The sequence below is a fragment of the Bos indicus genome, chromosome 10, assembly GCF_029378745.1.
Source record: "Bos indicus isolate NIAB-ARS_2022 breed Sahiwal x Tharparkar chromosome 10, NIAB-ARS_B.indTharparkar_mat_pri_1.0, whole genome shotgun sequence".
NCBI lineage: Eukaryota > Metazoa > Chordata > Mammalia > Artiodactyla > Bovidae > Bos > Bos indicus.
The window spans coordinates 82,784,382-82,801,212 of record NC_091769.1 but is presented as its reverse complement, the minus strand read 5'-3'; the positions used below and the strand labels follow the sequence as shown (position 1 = coordinate 82,801,212).

The 16,831-nt window shown below is 40.1% G+C and overlaps 1 protein-coding gene across 10 annotated transcripts in view; it reads right to left on the bottom strand.

Annotated features, from left to right (window-relative positions):
- Nucleotides 1-16,831, bottom strand: part of SIPA1L1 (signal induced proliferation associated 1 like 1) — a 521,546-nt gene that overhangs the window by 290,042 nt on the left and 214,673 nt on the right. For 9 of the 10 annotated variants that reach the window (XM_070797798.1, XM_070797796.1, XM_070797794.1 and 6 more), the window contains one exon: nucleotides 8,911-8,971. The exons of the other annotated variant lie outside the window; for it this stretch is intronic. The gene's annotated coding sequence lies outside the window, so the exon portion shown is untranslated. The remainder of the gene's footprint in view (nucleotides 1-8,910; nucleotides 8,972-16,831) is intronic. 10 annotated transcript variants of the gene reach the window in all.

Genomic DNA, 16,831 nt, shown 5'->3' with positions numbered 1-16,831 from the left:
TGAAGGAGCCATCCATCCTCAGAAGCACTGAAGATAGCCCTCAATGCAGATTCTAAAATGAACTCTTATTTCTATACGAAAGCTCAACAGCCATTATGACAATTTACCTGTCGTTATTTAACTGCACAATTCCGTATGTATAAATTCACATCTGGCAGCAAGAGAGTCCAACAAATAAAACTAGCCTTAAAACTTCATAACCAAATTTAGAAGTTAATGAGGTCTACTTATTTGTAAGTTAAGTCAGCTCTTCAAATTTAGCCCCTGCCCCATCCCATTTCTCTAGATAAATATGTGAAATTAAAGAACACATATTTAGATTAAACCCTCTCTACTGATGGGAGCCACTCTGGTAGTAAAACAATTTGGGAGTATCTATTACAATACCCCATGACCTGACAACTGCCTAGAGAAACATATGCCCACGTACGCAGTGCCAAGGACAAGGATATTCTTTGCAACCTTATTTGTATTCAGAAACTACTGGTAACAATATAGAAGATCAGCAATAGGAAAATGGCAGAAAAACTATGGTATTTTCCCATGACTAGTCCATATAACCTAAGCAGCAGTTTAAAACGATGAACTAGATTTATTTCAACAAGCACGGACAGATCCCTGAAACATGTTAATGTGAAGTTTTAAAACACAAAATATATTTATATTATAAATACCAAATCAACAAAGTGTTTGCCTCTGGGGAACCAGCAAGAGGAGACAGGGAGTAAATCTTATAAACTCATGTATTACTTTTATTAAAGTTAATTTTAAAAAACACCTTGCAAGGATGTTACTGGGTTATCAAATAGCAGGATTACAGAATAAGGCACAATATCTCTGTGCTGCAGATATCTCTGCAAACACTGCTAAATTAAAATCTAATCAAGTATAAAAGAAGACAAACTACCAGGAGCAACCACAACGTGCATAAAGGAAGCTGGGGTTTTATCTGATGAAGAACAGAAGACTCTGTCAACGTAATGGCCGCAAGAAGCTTCAGCTGGTGTAACACATTATCACTGGTGGGGCCTGTAAACATATTCTTTTTCCAGCCTAAAAACTTTTGACAGTAACCAAAAAAGGACCTAATATAGCAACGACAAAATTATGTGTTAACATCACTAAATGAAAACAGTCATGCTCCCTTTTAACCACTAAGAATCCTTTCCCACCAGTGACGAACATTAATGTGAGAATGCAAACCTAACTTTTAATAAAGATCAGCTTACACTGACAACGAAGAGGGTCCCCCTCTGGTAGGGACTCCCCAGAAAATCAGGGCCTTGCATGGGCACCATTTACTTCCTTTATTTGCGACCCTGTCAGTGAACCATCTCATTTATACAACCATGCATTTCTATTCCTCAGGGAAAATAAAATGGCTCTAAATTTAGGGAACCACCTCACCAATGTTATATCTATCTGTAACTGCTGCTAAAGTGAGGAAAGATGGAGGCAGGGAGAAAGGGGGGCGTGGGGAAGGAAAAAGAGAAATAACCAATTTGTTGTAAAACTACATATAATCGAAGTAAGATTTACTTTAAATACAATCAAATGCATCTTTCTCATTTTTAGTTATTTTAATGCCATAAGATTTAACAGAAAAGAAAAAATAATCACGGAATAAAAAATAACAAAATGTCATCCTTATATTATCGTTAAAAACAGCATGCAAAACATGATTCCAACTTTGCTTTTAAAACGTACAGTCACATAGGACAAAAATGAAAGAAAATTCTTAAAATGCTAGCAATCCTAAAAAGCAAATGACCCAGTTTCCTCTACAATAAATCACACGAACAAGAAGGAGAGAAGGGAAAACGTTACAGATTAAGAAAGTCTTTAAAGTGACAGATGCAATGCATTCATCAGGTTTGGATCCTGATTCCAACAAACTGTAAAATGACAATTTTGAGACAAAGGAGAAGGTGAACATGGACTCCAGGACAAACTAGACACAAATAATATTAAATCATAATCACTCATTTCATTAAGGGAAATGATATTGTGACTCACTTTAAAGTCATTTTCTGTTAAAAAATACTTAGCGATATAGGTTGAATGGTATAATATTCGGTCTGTGCTTTAACACACACACACAAACAAAAAGTTTTCAAACCATAAAACAGGAAGAAGATAAATGAACAAGAAAGGTAAGAGGCCTGTACTTGTTGAAGCTAGACTGATGGGTACATGGGGGCTTGCTGTGCTGTCCTATTTTTGTGAATGTTTGAAAAAGCTCACAAATAAAAAGTGAAAATGCTTGCAGGTATAGCTGTCTCTCGGAGAAGGCAATGGCACCCTACTCCAGTACTCTTGCCTGGAAAATCCCATGGACGGGGGAGCCTGGTGGGCTGCAGTCCATGGGGTCACGAAGAGTCGGACACGACTGAGTGACTTCATTTTCCCTTTTCACTTTCATGCACTGGAGAAGGAAATGGCAACCCACTCCAGTGTTCTTGCCTGGAGAATCCCAGGGACGGGGGAGCCTGGTGGGCTGCCGTCTATGGGGTCGCACAGAGTCGGACACGACTGAAGCGACTTAGCAGCAGCAGCAGCATAGCTGTCTCCGGTGGAAGCACCTGGGTGAGCTGGTGGGAACTGGGTGATTTTTACTTTGACATCTGGGCCTTTTACCAACATCCAGATTTTACACAGTAAATATGAATTACTTTGATTATTTGAAGAAACAAATATTACTCTTTTGGGAGATATATTGACAGATGGTAGATGGATGGATGGAAAGATGGATAGGTCTCTCAATGCTCAGTTCTAATAATGCCACCTTTGTGGATTTTAATTCTCCCTCTGCTGACACCTAAATGCATTTTACGTATACTTCCACTAAAGGCCTAATTACATTTGATTATTTAGTATGACAATTTTTAATTGTATCTTATCTCCCCCTCCAGAAAAACAAGAAGCATTTCTTTTTTTTTTTTTTCATATTTTTTTCCTGGTCAACACTAAGCAAAAAGCTCTCTCTATATATTAGGCATTAAATAGGTACACACTTAATTAACTTTTCCACTAATAAATTCAGAGAGAAAACAAGTGGCAACAGCAGTAGAATAAATATCCTACTGCTTGTAACCACGAACGCTTTAAGGTCAGAACACGCCCAGAGGTCCCTATACCCATCAAATGTTAGCTGGTCCATTTCTCAAACCATTTATTTTCCAACTGACCGGGGAGAAAAACATCAGTCGGTAGCAGAAAGCAGTCAGTCACTGAATTGAGTTAGATTTTTTTTTTAATGACTCTATGAAAAAAAAAAATCAAAGTCTATTAGTTTTTGAGCAACCATTCATTATTTACCTACTGAAGACTCCTCCAGAGCACTGATCAGTCCATTTTCATTAAGGAAACCATTACGGGAAGAACACAGAGCTAGCCGTGTGCAGAGACAAACAACAGTTTGACAAACATCCCCTACTCTGAAAAGGCTGATGTTATTTGGAAGGACTGTACACCGAAACCTCTCACAGACTCACTAGAAACTCACATGTTCTATGCAGATGTGAACTGCACAGAACATGGTGGTTCTTCAAGCCTTCAATGCTTAAAAGCCATTTTCAAAAAGACATAATAAAGTTCTTCTCCCAGGAGAGGGAGTACCAAAGCACAGCATTACTGGATATTGCTACACATAAGACTTCACCTGCGATATGATCTGAATTTGGCTGTCATGGGATTTTGACAATAGCCACTCAAACACTGGTAAGACATTTACAATTTCCTTTTATATCTAAAAGATTCTTCAGTTCAGTCACTCAGTCGTGTCCGACTCTTTGCGACCCCATGGACGGCAGCACACCAGGCTTCCCTGACAACATTAAAACAAAGCCCAGGTTTTAAATTAAGACTCCACCACCTAAGAGTTTCCAAAGCCCTTTGAGAAGCATCAGGGCATCATGAAGAAATGGCAGGTGCAAGCTCTCCCCAAGCTTCACCTCCCATTCCATCCTGTGATCCACTCCCAGAAGCCAGGTGTTCAAGAATGCTCTCACCCCTAGTTTTCAAGGCTGGAAGGGGAGGCAGGAGCAGAGCAGAGCTCTGCATACTTCCTACCCTAACCTCCACTCACGCTCACACACAGTTCGTGTTCTTGCTTCTCTATTCTCTGATTCCTTATGTAAGAAGCTCAAATCTACTTTATGAGCAAATTTTAATTTATTAGACAGTCAACAAAGTGGGTAACATGGTATAATCGTACAGAATCGAATCCATACAAATCCAGGGCCTCCAGAATATGAGCAGGTACTAATAAATAAGACACAGCGCCAAAGATAACTTCATTCCTGTTCTCATGTGTTCTATTCATCCCTAGAATGAATTCAGAAGAGGCAATGCTCTATTAGATGTGGAAACTGTATTCTCAGGTTCTAAAGATAAAGGTTAAGAATTCAGCGAAAACTTTTTCAGACTGAAAAGAAAAAGGTGATACTAGGATTAGCAAATGTGAAGGGGTCACTCAACAGTTCTACAGGCTGTTAAAATGTTTTCTTTTTTAAGAACAAAGAAGAAGCCTTTAAACAACAAATTAGCATAATCAAATAATGTTGAAGTGATCCCTGGGCATACAAAATTCAAGTCAAATTAGTCATGGCCGAAGATAAAAGGTGGAGAATTCTGGCAATGGCATCCCACTCCAGTACTCTTGCCTGGAAAATCCCATGGACGGAGGAGCCTGGTAGGCTGCAGTCCACGGGGTCGTGAAGAGTCGGACACGACTGAACAACTTCACTTTCACTTTTCACTTTCATGCATTGGAGAAGGAAATGGCAACCCACTCCAGTGTTCTTGCCTGGAGAATCCCAAGGACGGGGGAGCCTGGTGGGCTACCGTCTATGGGGTCGCACAGAGTCGGACACGACTGAAGCGACTTAGCAGCAAAGATAAAAGGAAAACTCTGCACTCATTCTTATGCTACTCTAAATTTTTATTACCTTCATATTACATTATACTTAGCTTTTAGTTAATGGGCTTCCGTGGTGGCTCAGCTGGTAAAGAATCCGCCTGCAATGCGGGAGACCTGGGTTCGATCCCTGAGTTGGGAAGATCCCCTGGAGAAGGGAAAGGCTACCCACTCCAGTATTCTGGCCTGGAGAATTCCATAGGCTGTACAATTCATGGGGTCACAAAGAGTCGGACATGACTGAGCAACATTCACTTTTAGTTAATAAAATTTCAGCTAGTATTTCTCTGAAAAAAATCTAAAAAAATGATACAAATGACTTGTTTACAAAACAGAAGCAGACTCACGGACTTAAAAAACAAACCTATGGTTACTAAAAGGGAGAGGTATGGGGGACGGATCAATTAGGAGTTTGGGATTGAGGGCATGGAAACCATTCCAGTATCCTTGCCTGGAGAATCCCATGGACAGATGAGCCTGGTGGGGCAGGTGACCATGAGGTCACAAAGACTTGGACATGACTGAAGTGATAAGCATGCATGCACATACTCCAATATGAAGTGAAAATTCAGAAAAAGATAAAAGATTTTAAATATAAAATTTAAGCTGGTATATATTTGAAAATATTGATTCCCTTTTGTACCCTCAATCCCACTGTGAAACTCCAGTTCAGGATGAGCCTCAGAATCTAACCAATCTACTCAGGTAAATATTTGAGCTCTTCTTTGCAATAATATATTCAAACTCCTGTTTTTAGTTAATCTACTGTCTGTCACTGGGCTATGTTTAAAGAGGAAACTGTACTGGATATGAAGAGCAGTTCTCTCATGTTTTAAGGTAGACATAATTTGTTGAAATAATGAGAAAACAGGGTGCATCAGTGGATGAGACGGGAATCTACAAGATAGACAGCCAGGGAGAAAATGTTTTCCCAGCTTCCATTTCTTAACTCATGTGTGAATCTGCTATCGACAGTCTATCATCCTGATGACCAATGTAAGGCATTTTGATTATTAGATTTCTTGCCACCACTCCACAGAACACCAAGGAAAGTCTAGGAGAATACACTAATTTTTTTTTTCTTTCCTTTTTACACTTACTAAGTGGTTGGGACTTCCCATAAAACAACAAAATGGATATCTTTACTTTTGTGTTTTATATCCACAAGCTATTAGTCAAAGTAAATGTGACCAGTGTTCTTCTTTTTTATTTTGAAGTAAAAAAAAAAAAAGAAGTGGAGAGCTTTATAAAATTTTCTCAGGGGCTTCCCTGGTGGTTCAGTGGTAAAGAACCTGCCCAATGCAGAAAACACAAGTCTGATCTCTGATATGGGAGGATCCCACATGCCATGGAGCAACTGGGCCTGTGTGCCACGTCCATTGAGCCTGTAACCACTGAGCCCCACGTGCTGCAACTACCGAAGCCCAGGCACCCGAGAGCCTCTGCTCCACAACGAAAGAAGCCACTGCAGTGAGAAGTCCATGCACCGCGACGGGAGAGTAGTAGCCCCTGCTCACTGCGAGAGAAAAGCCCCTGCAACAGTGAAGACCCGGCACAACTAAAAATAAATAAATACAATTAGTTTTAAAAAACTTCCTTAGTTATTCTCTCATGAAAAGCAGAAGCCTAGCATCCAATAACCACACTGCAACAAAGGGAAAAAATGTAAGTAATACCTCACTTAGCTATGAGTAAATAACTGTCCATACAAGAATGGAAAAATCCAAAGAAAAATATACTGGAGGAAATTATTTGAATGTTTCAAATGTTTTTAGTGTAAAGCACATAATTTAGTCAGACATCACTTTCGATTAACATTACTGTTTCTCATTGGGTATTTAGAAAAAACAGCATTTTTTTTTAATTTAAGGAAAGGAAAAAAGTATGCTTTCTCAGTTATATTCCAGAACAACACTACTCAAAACATAAATAAAAAGTATAAAAATGATGCACTTAATAAGATATACATGGTGGTGGTTTAGTCCCAAGTAGTATCCGACTCTTGTAACCCCATAGACTGCAGCCTGCCAGGCTCCTCTGTCCATGGGATTCTCTCCAGGCAAGAATACTGGAGTGGGTTGCCATTTTCCTTCTCCAAGATACATACAGGACCACATATAAAATACAAGGTATTGTGAGTTTGGGTTTTCTTGGGTATTTTTTGCCTTTTTGGATTTTTACCTTGCAGAAAGGGAATGGTTTGGATATTCCTTAAATAGAAATTAAGAAAGGAGTATGGATTTCGAAAGCCACCGTCAGGCCACCAGTAGGTCTGCAGAACTGTTCCATCATGGCTCCTTCCCCTCTGCCGTCTGAGCAGCTCCAGCATGTATGAATGCATAAGCGAAGACTCTCCCACCTCACCTAACAGATGTCCTGTACCAGCATCATCAGATATTACCACCATTAAAAATTCAACTGAAATCAAAAGGCAGGTGTGGCTGCTCCACCATAAAAGCTACACAAGCTTGGCCTCACAGTAACTCTCAAACTTAATACTTTCACTAGCTGTCATATTCAAGTGTACCAACCAGGAATTGATCCTTATTTAAGAGTGTTTAAAATACTTTAAGACATACATGGAGTGCACTGAAGACGCACAGTTCAAAAGTACACAGGTACTGAGGAGGGAAAAAAAGTAAATCTTGAAAAAGAACTTCCAAGATTGAGGCGAGAATCAGAGGGCACTCAACAACATGCACTGATTTTTTTTGTCCTTGGCAAAGTACATGAGCTACAGCTCCCTACATGGAGCAACCCTGCAGGCTGTTTGCTTCACCATTCAGCAGTTTTTGATGGTTCCAAAGAGCTACATTCTCAAAAGTAGTTTTTCAGTTGTGTTACTGATTAAAAAAAAAAAACAAACTCGAGCTCTTCAAACAGTTAAAAATCACAGAGATTTAAAAATCTTTTTTGGAGTCCCACCTCTTACAGAATGATTCTGGGAATGGTCAAATCAATGCTAACAGGAAAGTGTCCTAATGTACTTGAAAAACATTTTTAGAGATAATCATTTTCCCCTTTCTCTTACTGAAATTTGAGGAAGGTCAGAAATAGCAAGCCACTTTGAAATCAGTGCTCCAATTACCCAGCGGGCATCTGAAAAGAAGCCCTCAGCTCTGCACAAAGGTTTGCAGAGGTGAGATGCTCAGATAACCTTGACCGTCCTTCATAGAATGCAGTACTCCAAAAGAGCTGGCTCCTTAGGCAATTTGCTATGACAAAGCAGCTGGTAAAAAAATTCCAAACTCATTGTTTCAGCATCTGGCTAAGAGCAGGGTTAAGTACAAAGTAACAAAACCAAAGCAGCCTACCTAATGCCAAATCACTTGTTTTATCTGAATTTAGGAGCTTAGCATATTACAGCATTTCAGCCTACAGAAAAGTCTCTTTCTATCAAATTAAACTGTTATTTTGTTCAATGAGAATGTCCCTTGACAACTGAATAAAGCATTCGAAAAATATCCACTAAACATTGGGATAAGCCCAGGATAGAACTGGGTCTCTAGCCAGCAGTAAACAAATGCAATCACTCTGAATCAATGGCAAATGTCAATCCAACAGATCATCCAGCCATCTCTTAATTTTTCAGGAGCTTGGTGTTCCAAATGATAAACTAACGCATCAGGGTTAACACGATTCTTATTTAGACGCAGGTTAGGGTACAACCTCCCGTCAAATTTTAAGAAACAGAGATGTTCTGAAATGCTGATGGAATGAAAATAGTCATGTAACAAAAATATTACTAAGCTGCCGGAAAAATAATTTACTCTATAATGATGAAAATGTTGACTTCAGAAATTAATGACTAAAAACTGCACAAGAGTCTCCTGTCTTCCCCGTTTCTGCCTCTCAGCTACCAAAGGAGGAAATAACAGTGGGGAAAGACATACAATCCACATTTACCAAATCAAAAGTTTGCTGTAAGTGGCAGGTTTTCTAACAATAAACTCTGAGTTCAATGATCCTTTGTAACTAATCTACCAACTCACCTGATTCATGAGTCGTGGTAAATCTTCCTTCCAACTCCAACTTGAGGTATTCTCACAAAACCTAGAGTAAAATAATTATGAACTTCAGTATGGTCAGATTATTCTCAAATTTTGAAATAGTAATAAAGGGGGAAATCACAGCTACCAATCAAGTCATAGCTGTGAAATGTTATACTTTCCCTCTAAAACCCTCTTTAATTTGTAATCTCTTTATGTGCAGTCAACATATCTAAATTTAAGCCAACCAATAGCCAATTCTATTTACACAACATTCCTTTTCTTGAACTTTTTATATTGTATAATATAAAATTTACATTTATACACCACAAAATTGGGGTATAATCAATTAACCATGCTGTGATGGTTTCAGGCAAACAGTGAAGGGACCCAGCCACACACACACATGTACTCATTCTCCCGCAAACTCCTCTCCCGTCCACGCTGTCACATTAACATTGAGAAGAGAGAGTTCCATGTGCTATACAACAGGTCCTTGTTAGTTATCCTTTTTAAATACAGCAATTTGTACATGACCAAAAGACGCTTACTCCTTGGAAGGAAAGTTATGACCAACCTAGACAGCATATTAAAAAGCAGAGACATTACTTTGTCAACAAAGGTCCGTCTAGTCAAGGATATGGTTTTTCCTGTGGTCATGTATAGATGTGAGAGTTGGACTGTGAAGAAGGCTGAGTGCCAAAGAATCGATGCTTTTGAACTGTGGTGTTGGAGAAGACTCTTGAGAGTCCCTTGGACTGCAAGGAGATCCAACCAGTCCATTCTGAAGGAGATCAGCCCTGGGATTTCTTTGGAAGGAATGATGCTAAAGCTGAAACTCCAGTACTTTGGTCACCTCATGCGAAGAGTTGACTCATTGGAAAAGACCCTGATGCTGGGAGGGATTGGGGGCAGGAGGAGAGGGGGATGACAGAGGACGAGATGGCTGGATGGCATCACTGACTCGATGGATGTGAGTCTGAGTGAACTCCGGGAGTTGGTGATGGACAGGGAGGCCTGGCGTGCTGCAATTCATGGGGTTGCAAAGAGTCGGACACGACTGAGCGACTGATCTGATCTGATCTGATCCCAAACTCCCTAACCATCTATCCCCCGTGCCCCACCCCAGCAACCCATAAATTCATTTTCTAAGCCTGAGAGTCTCTTTCTGTTTTCTTTCTGTATTGTAAATAAGTTCCTTTTTGTCCTTTTACATAACAAATTCTTAAACCTGGCTATTCAACCTCTACGTAGATTGCCAGTCCAGGACCTCACCCCACATAATCTGATCAGGGAGTCTGCAGAGAAATCCCGGAAACTGTATGATTAAGAAGTGCCCCCCACAAGGTGATTTTGATGTAGCTGGTGATAGACTTGCCTAGTGGTTCTCTACAAGGGGCAGTTCCATATCCTGAGGGACATCCTGCAATGTCTGAAAATATTTTTGGTTGTCACAACAGAGGAAGGGGATATATACTACTGGATTTAATCGGTAGAAGCCAGGGATGCTGCTAAACAATCTATAAGGTTCAGGACAGTACACTTAATCAGCCCAAAATGCCAACAGTGATGAGATAGAGAAATCTGTTTCAAAGCAACCAAATACTCTGATGATTTAGAAATTCCATAACCCTCTCACTGGTCATTTCATGTAAGTTATATATAAACTGTACCAGAATCACAAGACATCTCCTGTGGCTGCAGGCATCAGACATACATTGCTGTTGTTCAGCTGCTCAGTCATGTCTGACTCTTTGCGACCCAATGGCCGGCATCAGGATCTTTTCTAAGGATTAAGCTCTTCCCATCAGGTGGCCAAAATATTGGAGTCTCAGTTTCATCATCAGTCCTTCCAATGAATATTCAGGGTTGATTTCCTTCAGGATGGACTGGATGGATCTCTTTGCAGTCCAAAGGATTCTCAACAGTCTTCTCCAACACCACAGTTCAAAAGCATCAAAACTTTGGTGCTTAGCCTTCTTTATGGTCCAACTCTCACATCCATATATAACGACTGGAAAACCATAGCTTTGACTAGATGGACCTTTGTCAGCAAAGTAATGTCTCTGCTTTTTAATATGCTGTCTAGGTTGGTCATAGCTTTTCTTCTAGGGAGTAAGCATATTTTAATTTCATGGCTTCAGTCACCATCTGCAGTGATTTTGGAGCCCAAGAAAATAAAGTCTGTCACTGTTTCCATTGTTTGCCAATCTATTTGCCATGAGGTGATGGGACCAGATGCCATGATCTTCATTTTTTTAATGTTGAGTTTTAAGACAGCTTTTTCACTCTCCTCTTTCACTTTCATCAAGAGGCTCTTTTGTTCTTCTTCACTTTCTGCCATAAGGGTGGTGTGATCTGTGTATCTGAGGTTATTGATATTTCTCCCTGCAATCTTGATTCTTGCTTGTGATTCATCTAGCCCAGCATTTCACATGATATACTCTGCGATAGAAGCTAAATAAGCAGAGTGACAATATACAGCCTTGACATTCTCCTTTCCCAATTTGGAACAAGTCTGTTGTTCCACGTCTAGTTCTAACTGTTGGTTCTTGACCTTCATACAGGTTTGTCAGGAGGCAGGTATGGTGATCTGGTATTCCCATCTCTTGAAGAATTTTCCAGAGTTTGTTGTGATCCACACAGTCAAAGGCTTTAGGGTAGTCAATGAAGCAGAAGTTGATATTTTTCTGGAATTCTCTTGCTTTTTCTATGATCCAATGTATGTTAGGAATTTGATCTCTGGTTCTTCTGGCCTTTCTAAATCCAGTTTGAACATCTGGGAGTTCTCAATTCACATACTGTTAAAGCCTAGCTTGAAGAATTTTGAGCCTTACTTTCCAAGCATATGAGATGAGTACAGGTGTGTGGTAGTTTGAACATTCTTGAGCATTGCCTTTCTTTGGGATTGGAATGAAAACTGACCTTTTCCAGTCCTGTGGCCACTGCTGAGTTTTCCAAATTTGCTGGCACATTGAATGCAGCACTTTAACATGCCCAACATTAAAACCCACAGTGAAAAAAGTGAAAAGTGTTAATCACTTAGTTGTGTCTGACTCTTTGCAACCCCATGGATTGTAGTCCACCAGGCTCCTCTGTCCATGGGATTCTCCAGGAAGGAATACTAGGGTGGGTAACCATTCCCTTCTCCAGGGGATCTTCCCGACTCAGGGATCGAACCCTCATCTCTTACATTACAGGGAGATTCTTTACAGTATGAGCCACCAGGGATAAGGCAGTACATGTACATACTTATTTCTAAAAATGTTAAAATAAGTCAGACTATACATGTCCAAAAGAGCTTCCAAGAAATCTGTTTTTTAATGTTTGGGGAAGTGAACACTGTTTCAAACTGGGTTAATTTCCAAACCCTGTTCCTAAACATATAAAGTGGAAGACTAGAAGAATAAGAAGAATCAAAACTTAATTTCACTCACAGATATTTCCAATTCCGGTTGAAGACAAGGTGGTAAGTTCCTCTTCCAAACCTGTCACCTTGGACTCCCATCACTCATTCCGACAAATATAAAGGGACTTCAAAACTTATGTTAACTGCATTCAAAACAACACTCGCTGAGGGCTTACCATGTCCCGGCACTATGATCTTACATAATACAGCAGAACAGAGTTCCAGAAAACCCTGCAAAGGGTCCTTCCTACCCTACCGTAACCAGTGGTATAAACATCAGACAAAGACTGTGGGAAAAAGAACCTATAAAGAATATTCTGAGCACGAGATACCCCAGATAATAAAAATTGCAGTTTTTACGTGCCTGCCCTACAAATCGCACCTACAGAATGGGAAAGGAAGCCTGAAATATTTGAAATATGTACTGTTTTTTATCTTAATTAATAAGCTATAACCAGCTAATTACATAAACAAAACATACCTGACACTTACAACCTACTTAGCTACATGAACAAACATGCCAACCTCAAACTCAAGTGAAAGGAGGTGATTTCCAAACACACTTAGAAAGATTCCACCAGAATTACTGCATTCCAACTGGACAACATTTCCATAAGTTCTAATTACAGTCTGATTTCTTCCCCTGAGTCCCCAGTGCTATCAAGGAACTACTCAATTAAACTCACCCAAATCACCCCAGGCAGCAAGCACCTGGATAGCTGGTGGGTAGACTGGTATTCCTATCTCAAAGCACCAGGGGGTACAGGGGTCCAGGCAGAATGTGTGCCAGAGGCAGGGTTCCAATCTGGAGCTCCCCACCCAGCCGTGAGCATCCGAGAACAAGCCAAATGATGACGAAGCTTTGCTGAATGACATGCTTTCCCAAAGGTAGGGCTCACACACAGTCTAGACTCAAGATGCCCGTTAGCTCAATGTAGAGCCCATCCTACCTCCCCTACAAAAAGAAGACCACTGGGGAAGGAAGAGAGCTTCAGACAAAAGCAGAACAGTAGTGATAAACTTATTAACATCCACCCATGGCTCCAGCTTTATGAAGCAAAGTAATTTGGGGGTCTTCCTTTCTTTCTCCAGGGAAGAAAGGAAAATCCAAAAATGAATAGGAAGGTTCAGAAATATTAGTGCACAATCTAAAATTTAAGCCCTCCTTTCATTTTTCTAGATTTAAATCGGCCTTCAAACAAAAATCCATAATTAAATTTCAAAACATAAACATTTCCTTTTTTTTTTCTTTCTCTCTCAGCAGTAAAATATATTCTGTTCCAAAAAAGAAAAGTTGCTCAATTTCCTGTCAAAGCAATCCAAAGAAGGCCACCTACACTATAAAAGCAGCAAGGAAAAAAAAAAAAAAAAAACCATGCTGAAGAAAAGCCTGCATGTGTGGGAGTGTTCTAAGTGCAATGTAACTACCACTCTGGGTTTTAAAAGCTTTTTCCCTCGATCATTCTGAGAAATATGAAAATTAGTGTAACTGCTGAAGAAAAGCCTGTCCTCCAACCTATCTAAGGAAAACAAGCCCTATGACGGATTTAGTTCCACCAAAGAAAGCAGGGGGCGGGGGTGGGGGGTGGGGGGCGTGCACAATTCAAGGCCTTACACTGTGATTCTTTGTACTAAGGAGGAAGGGCAGATTCTATCAAATAGATAACTTACATGGAATGTTCTCTGAGCTAAAAGGCTGCTCTGACAATAAACACTCTCCCCCACAGCATCCTACTATCTAGAACCACACAAATTTTTAGACTAGGGCCTTTATCCTAAACCTCTGGGGGCTAACCACTAACATACACAGTCATAAGACAGCTAGATTGTGGATCAGTACAGCACTGAATTCGTCAATTTCCCCTAAACCTGCTTATACTTTCTGAATACTTAAATTCTAAGACAGCAATCAACCAGCCTAATACATTTTACTAAAAGTCTGAACATGAACATGCTCAGCACTAAGGCAGAGGCAGTATAGTAAAAAAGCAGCAGCAAAAAGCTTCAGCAGCTCACCAGAGAATTGAGGAGAACAGAACAGTACCCAGAAAATAAGTTGAAATTAAACACAGCATTATCATTGAATTGCAACACAGTGAAGTGCAAAGTTTCTGCAAATCATACTTTCCCTGGTGAAGAGAAATAAATAATGAACCGGGAAAAGAACATAGTAAGGAGATGATGGTGAATATTTTCAAACCGGAATACCAAAAGACAAATGGAGATAGGACAGGAAGCCGCACAGGAAGGGCAGTTGCCAGACAAGACAGAACAAGAAAGGAAATCTCTTCAGCCTTACATATGACTGGCTTGATAAGCTAACAGTTTTGAAAAAGTACACTCACAGGAGAGGTCTTCTTCCTTCTCTTTAATAATCTCAGGCCAACCTACCAAAAAAAATTTTTTAAAGGCTGCAAGACTAGAATAACTTAATTTCCCTAAACCACTTGAGAAAGAAAGTGAAGTCGCTCAGTCATGTCCAACTCTTGGCGACCCTATGGACTGTAGCCCACCAGGCTCCTCCGTTCATGGGATTGTCCAGACAAGAGTTATGGAGTTGGCTGCCATTTCCTTCTCCAGGGGATCGTCCCGACCCAGGGATCGAACCCGGGTCTCCTGCACTGCAGGCAGAAGCTTTACTGTCTGAGCCGCCAGGGAAGCCCACTTGGGAGTAAACGGCGAACATCATGGTCCATCACCCCTACAGAGTGTGGTGAGTCATTCCTATAAACAAGGACATTCTCCTCCAAACCTGCAATAACTACGACCATCAGGACCCAGAAATTAACAGTACAGTCAACAAATCCACAGTACGGTCACCTAACCCACAGACCAGCCTTGACTTGCTCCACTCACCCCATAGTGTCCATTTTAGTAAAAGGATCCAATCCAGGATGTCACACTGCACTGACTTTTCAAAGCTCGATACTCTGTTTCATTTGAGAATTCCTCACACTATCCTTGACTTTCGTGACCTCAACAATTTTGAGGATGTCAGGCCAGTTTGTAGCATGTCCCTTCCGTTGGGTTTGTCTGATAACTTCCTGATGACTAGTCTCAAGTTATGACTTTTCAGCAGGAATACCAGAGAAGAGTTCCTTCTTCTTATACCCTACCAGGTGGTATGCTATTTCCATTTTTTTTTCCCCTTGACTGGTAGTGCAAACTTAAATTACTTGATTAGGGTGCTGTCTGCCAGATTTCCCCACTGTAAAGTGACTCTTTTCCTCTTTGTAATTAATAAGTATTTTTGAGGTGATATTTTCAGACTGTATAAATATATCTTAATTCTCAACAAAATTTTACCTAATACTTGATTGCTGTACATTGAAAATTCTTGGCCAAATTAATTATTTGATGATAGTTACCAAAAAGTGTTTTTTTAGGTCTGATAATTTCAACCATTTTAGTGGGGAAAAATGGTATTTAGAAACCAAGATCAGGGTGCACATACTGCAATTGTATTATCACTATTTCAAGGTCATCTAAGTGAATGAAAACACACACTTAAATGCACACACACTTACTTCTTCATTTCTTTCTATATCCATGTCTACTGAAAACCCTGCGTTCATACAGACACCCTGAATTCCAATCCAATACTGTAAGATTTGTCCTGGTTTTCCCCTTTCCCTTCCTATAAAACAGTATATCTGGTTCCTATCAATTTCTATTTCCTTACTGGATTCATCCTCCAGGGATGTCACACACTGTCCCTACCTCTGACCCAGTATCAGAAGACTTGCTCTAAAGGCCAGTAAGAGAGAAGCCTAGGATAGACAAAAAAGGAAAAAAAATCATAGATAAAAATTACCCTACACCAGCCAGACACCCCACACACACAAAAAAACTGTAACCCCAACTCCATGCCCATCAGCAAAGATGGGTGGAGATCCAAGAGTTCTACACTCACTTGCAGTGATAAAGCACCCTTCAGTGACAACATTTTCACAGAGCCCAAACAGGCAAAGCTAAAAACACACAGTGGTCCCTTTCTATTCTCGAGGGACACATTCCACAACCCCCAGTGGCTGCCTGAAACCATGGATAGTACTGACCCCTATACAGATACATCTTGGAGATACGGCAGATTCAGCTCCAGACCACTGCAATAAATTGAATATCTCAGTAAAGGAATCACATACATTTTGGTTTCCTAGTGCATATAAAAGTTATATCTATACTATACTGTTGTCTATTAAGTGTGCAATACCATTATGTCTAAAAAAAAAAAAAAAAAAACACATATATTACCATAGCTTAATTTTAAAATATTGCTAAAAAATGCTAACCATCATCTGAGTCTTCAGGGAATCCTAAGTCTTTTGCTGGTGGAATCCTTGAAATATTTTGAGAATTGTCAGAATATGACACAGAGACTCGAAGTAAGCAAATGCCTGACACGGGGTTGCCACAAATCTTCAATTCGTATTTCTTTCCTTATTACATCAAGAACTTTCACCTTTTTACTTAAGGCAAGCCCTTCATCTCTGGCATATCCAAATTGCCAGCATC